The sequence below is a fragment of the Sinocyclocheilus grahami genome, unplaced genomic scaffold, assembly GCF_001515645.1.
Source record: "Sinocyclocheilus grahami isolate Dianchi unplaced genomic scaffold, SAMN03320097.WGS_v1.1 scaffold545.1, whole genome shotgun sequence".
Lineage (NCBI taxonomy): Eukaryota > Metazoa > Chordata > Actinopteri > Cypriniformes > Cyprinidae > Sinocyclocheilus > Sinocyclocheilus grahami.
Window position 1 is genome coordinate 25,869 of NW_015505724.1, and position 6,192 is coordinate 32,060.

The following is a 6,192-nucleotide window of genomic DNA, read 5'->3' on the forward strand; positions in this document are numbered from 1 at the left end:
CCCCCCTGGTCCCCATGGCAACTAATGCTGTTATCACTGGTTTTATGACCCAGAGGAATGTGAGCAGGGAAAATCACTGCCTTTTCCATAGGAATGGTAGTAGAAATGGACTCTTTTCTAATTAATAGGAAAACCTTTCTTTGAATGAACACACATATCCTTCAGGTCATTGTGTGTTAACTTTGAGATTTTATACTGTTCTATGCAGGCTTATGATGGAAACACTCATTCCTGTCATCTTACCTATATGTAATCCTACCATGTTTAGTATCTATGAATTCGCCTTCTGATGATCTAAACGAGAGTGTACATTCTATGTTGGTACATAGGCAATATATTAGTGTTCTTAGAATCATTAGTAATTTCGATTCAAGTTCCATATGCAAATTACCATGCTTTCACACAAAGGGTCATAAAAATCCCCAGTATTTCCAACCTACCGCTTAGGACGTCAGCCTTTCTCATTGGACAAGCCATCTTGAGAGGCGTGATTCTTCTCAGACATTAAAGGCCTCACACCAGGGACCCGCCCAGAGTCGGTGGTTCGGTTAGATTCTAAGATGAAGACATGAGCTAGAACGCTTCTGCAACCCGCTAAGTTCGTGCCAGGCTTCCGCCTTGACTTCTCCATTCACCAAGATTCTCTGACTCAAACTGGTTCTTTTTTATCAACCAACTTCAGCAAAGATCCACTTGAACCTTTGGACTGCATCAAGCCTTTCTTTCAGACAGACGAGACGTGCAAGTATCAAAACTTAGTCTTATTAATTGATACATTAGGTATCATTTGCACCTTTTTACAAAGGTGTGTTTGAACTAAGAATTTGATGTTCTCTTCAGGCTGTAAATCTGCTGAATATGCAAATGGTTCCATAACTTCATATTCTTATTTTCTCTCCTCTTTACTGAGTTAAGCTTTAACCCTTTCCTATACCAACTGTATGCGTGTGTGTGTGTGTTTATGTAGTATGTTAGACTAGTTTAAGTGTTTATGTAGTTAATAAAATCTTACTTGTATCACACTTGATATGATACAGTTATGTTCATTGTTTGCTCATAACTGGAGTCCCTAATCATGCAGATTTATGCTACAAGCTCTGTGTAGAGTTGTACAGTATGAAAGTTATTTCCCTTAACCAGGAAATTAACGTTCTTAGAATTGACAGACAGTTGACCCTGAGAGGTCAAGTAAATATCTACAGCGGATCTAAATGTTTATAATTAATTATAACTAGTTATGATTAATTACTCATATTTCCCCATGAGCTGATTCACTACAATAACTAGAATAACAAATTTCACTAAACCTACATGAGTACCATGTTAAGACCACAGTCTAGTTGCTACTTGTTCTTCCATATCCATTTTTCAAAAACATAATAGCATTATTAGTCATAATAGCAGCACACAAAATTTTAAGATAATTATTTTATTTTATTGTATTGAGGAAGTGAGAGGACTCACTGTGTATTTGGCTTACGAATTTACTGCTTGTTTCATCATTGATCATAAACCTTTGATCAGCTTCCTTTTATTTACCAGAATTAATTTTTCAATTTTACCCTTCTCAAGTTCTCTTGACCCTGTGGCCCTATTATTTTGTATTGTGAAATCAATAGAACTACCTGTCCTTCTATGTCATTTGGCCTTTTATTTTCGAATTCTAGATCCCTACCTTAAGCATATATTATTGTGCAATGAAATTATTTTTTGACATGCGTAACTTACGGAGTTGCTCTTTTATGTATTTGTCTCATTTGTGAATTGTTTTCTCTAAATGTTTCCCTAAACCTCTTAACCAATCTACATTAGGTTTTTTTCTCTTTTTCTGGGCAGTCCTAAAAGCCCTGATCTGGTCCATGCCATGAGTTTACTAGACCTTGTGCTTTCTTTTTTTTGTTCCATGGGTTGGTAGGACAGTCTCGTCTGTTGTGTCCAGGCTGGTTACATCCCCAGCACACTCCTGGTAGGCCGTTGACTCTCTGTTGGCCATTGTTCTGTCTTTTCCCTCGTAGGCTTTCTGTCCTTCCCCCTCTTGTTGTGGTCTCATCCAGTTTGTTTTGTTTGTATTTTCTGGTCTTGCATAGATGACAATCTGCCAGTGGCTGCAGCATGTTTTCAGTGGCAGTCATATTCTGGATGACAGGGACATGTACTGCTGCTGTGCTTTGAGCAACAGGGTTAGGCATGTAACCCTGTAAAGGAGCCATCACTGCTGCTTGTTCTTCTTCTTTGCATTTGACTGCAACTTGAATCTTTTTTTTCTTGCTGGTTAATTGTTCAAGTCTTTGTAGCTTTCTGTCTTGGCTTTTCAGCTTCTGTTCATTCTTCCTGTATTGTTTCACAGCATAAGCCACATGGTCACAGAATTCCTTGTGTGTCTTGGAGTTCAGACCGACCACATCTTCCAAATTGACTTTAACTCTTGGTGGCATAGCATCCACTATAGTGGTTCTAAACAGTGCTGTCATCACTGTATCATCCTCTGGGTCTCTTTCCAGTTCTTGTTTCCATCGTCTCAGTTGTCTCTGGATGTAGATGATTGGATCCTCTGTATTACCAATTGGCACTCCTTTCAGTGACATTGGGTTCATCTGCGTTGGGTATTCAGTTCTCAAAGCAAGCCATATCTCAGCCCGATGTTTGTCAAATGGGGTCCCATCGATTGTCAATTACTTGATGCAGATGCATCCCTCCAAGGATTTCATTCATCTTGGATACTCCCAGGCATTTAGCTAACAATGCTCTGATGTCTCCCATGACTAGTAGCTTGACTGTTGTCTCTTCTTTAAGTACTTTGATCCATTTTTCTGCCCTCTCATGAATTTTGGGAAGGCGAGCAATTAGGTAGTTCATCAAGGTCTTGATTATACTGGGCAGTTACTGTTCTTGCCTTTGCTTGATCAGAATTGGACACCGCATTGGGTTTTTGCTGGGTTCATTCATGCTACTAGTACATCTCATCAGTCTATGTTTTTTTCCTCCCTCCCAGCATGGCTCTTCTTCCTTCTGCACATCCTCAAGGAGCAGTGTACTTGAGATGTTTTTGCACTCTCGTCTGTTAGGACTGTTTGAGGGGACTGTGGTCTTTGATTGTATGTTTCTTTCTCTCAATTCCATCTTTGCCAGCTCTTTTCTCAGGGCTTGCTTCCCCCTTTTTTCCCTCTTCTCTCTTTCTTTTTGGTTAGACAAACCATTAATTAATTATGACTGATTTCTTAGTCACCTTCCCCACTAAGTCTTGTTATAGTAACTAAGCCCAAATTTTAATCCAGATCTGTCAATGAGATCTGATTAAAATCTAAATATAATAGGTTGTATATAGTTTTTCCTCTACAGTGCTTACTTGCTTATTCTATATTGCAATATATAGAGTAATATATCCTATTTAGAAATCTGCAATTATTGTAGGTTCTGGTGGTAATTATTGCAATTCAGGAATGTGATTCCTTTTCAGCCCGCTATGTGATTCCTTTTAAGCTAACTTGTCAGATGTAAAATAAAAAGATTCTGCTCTGTTTTTCCCAACGAAGGGTGAATTAATCTACAAGCTGGTTTTTCAATTAACCACTTGGTCTAATCTTTTTTTCTTCCTGATCCACTAAAATTGTTACTTGTTTATTAATTGCTGCTTTTTTATTTTTAAATAAATTACTTAATTCATAAATCCCCTTTTGCCCTCTCTTAATGTCTTTTTTTAATTCTCTCTTCTCCTATCTTCTCTGTTTAGCCTAAATCTCCTTCTAGCAAAAAATGATCTCAAAGTCCATATTAATTCAGTGCAATGCAAAGAAGAGGCTCACATAATCTATCACAAAAGCGAAAAACCAGTCACTTTTTATTCTTTATCAATGACTGTGTTTCACAATTTGGATCATAGCGTCGGCAACTTATGATGTCCAAACAGCCGACAAAGCCAGTTCTTTGGAATATTCTTTGTTCTTTCAACTCTTATAATTCTCCTTATACACTCTTTACTCTCCATTCAATGCATTTATTATTTATATTTATTTATTTTTACTTTTATTGTTCTCACAACTACTTATACTGATTTTTCATTCCAATTTAACCAAAAAATATATACATAAAACATATATACCAAGCACATTTATTTGCAGGCATGACACAAAAGCAGTCAGTAGGGTTAATATCTCAGCAAAACATTTAGTGCTTCAATGCATCAGCGCACACACAAATCTTTCTCTCTCAACATTTAATGGACAAACAAAGACTAACTGTTTCACTTCTTATCTGCAGATACCCACCCAAGCAGCCCCCTTCCCACGGGGGTACCACCAAGGCCCGCTTAACCAACCTACAAGCAGCTCCTCGGCTCCCCCAAATACCCCTGAATGGGAAGTGGCAACCACAGGCTTTTTATGCCTCTCTTCGGCAATGTGCACCTCTTATGCACACAAATTTCTTATCAATCTTCCGCATGCGCAACTTTTGAAATCTGGAACTCCTTATACTTACTTTACATTTGCTTTATATTTATTCAATTTAAACTCAATTTCTTAGATTCGATTTTGGTAAAGCCCTGTCTTAGATCACCATTACAGGCGTGACTAAGCAAACCACACAAACAATCCTATTCTACCACCAGCATGGCGCCGCAAATGGCAGCAAGGACGCTGAGCTCCGCGATTCTTCTATTGTTTTTGTTTGTTTGTTCTGTGTTTTGTCATTCTTCTTCTATAAGTTTTACCAGAGACGAACTCCTTAACATTAAGCAGCACACCCCAGACAACATTTTTCCGGTTTTTGATTATACTGACGTTTTGTTGGACATTCTAGTCGGAGGTACAGCGGTGTTGTTCAAACGCACGTGCAGACGCAGAAGAGGGAAACGCGCCGACGCCCTGGTGAAGCTCCGCGCACGCGGCTTTCGGACTGCGCTCCCAAGCATTCATCTCGCGAATGTCCGTTCCCTTCCTAACAAAACGGATGAACAACTTCTCCTCACCCGCACCAACAAGGACTTTTCAAACTCTGCTGCACTGTGCTTCACTGAAACCTGGCTGAGTGAAGCCATTCCGGACAATGCGCTTCATCTGCCGGGCTACCAGCTGTTCAGAGCGGATCGCGTCGCGGAGTTACCGGGGAAAACCAGAGGAGGTGGATTGTGTTTCTACATCAACGAAAGTTGGTGTTCAGATGTAACAACGCTGAAAAAGTTATGCTGTCCTAATTTAGGGGCACTCATCATAAACTGTAACCCTTTCTACTCGCCACGGGAGTTTTCCTCTTTCATTCTCGTGAATGTGTACGTGTCTCCGGACACGTGCGTGAGCGCCGCGATGCAACAGCTGGCCGAACAAATAACTGAAATGGAGCAAAGGTACCCAGACTCTATTTTAATCATTCTTGGAGACTTTAACAAATCAAATCTCTCCCGTGAACTGCCAAAATACAAGCAGCACATTACGTGTCCCACCAGAGACAGCACTATTTTGGATCACTGTTACACAGCAATAAAGGATGCATATCACTCTGTCCCACGAGCAGCTTTGGGGCTCTCTGATCACTGTTTAGTTCATCTAATACCGACCTACAGGCAGAAACTTTTATATTAAACTGCACACTTTGTAAATAACATATCTGCACACTAATAAACATATCTAAACAATTAAATTTTTTCCTATACTTCTAATTCTGTATATAGTACATTTTTTATATAATAATTTTTCTTTTTTTTTATTATATTAGTGTTATATTACATCCCTACTGTGTTATTCCTATGTATGTCTGCATTATCATGTATGTCTGCACTATTTTTGTACTTCTACACTGGAAGCTCCTGTCGTCAAGTCAAATTACTTGTGTGTGTAAACATACTTGGTAATAAAGCTCTTCTGATTCTGATATCTAATAAAAGAAAAAAAACTTGCATACCTCTATTAGGCGCCTTTTTTGATTTGTTTGCGTGTCAGCCAGGCCTTCACCTGCGATGGCCCTCTTCGACGCCGAGCTTCGGGCCAATCCTGTTCGTGATGCCAATGTGTTGTGGAGCAAACAATGGTCTTCTCAAAGTCGTAAAATAAAACTCAAGAAAAGGAGTTCCAGATGACAGTCGCTGCATCCAAGTCTGTCCAGGCAGCCATACTTATACCTGGTTCTTATCAGTCTTTTTTAACCAAAAATTGACAACGCGGGCCGCCTGTTGCCGACCACTGCTTTACAGATTTAAAT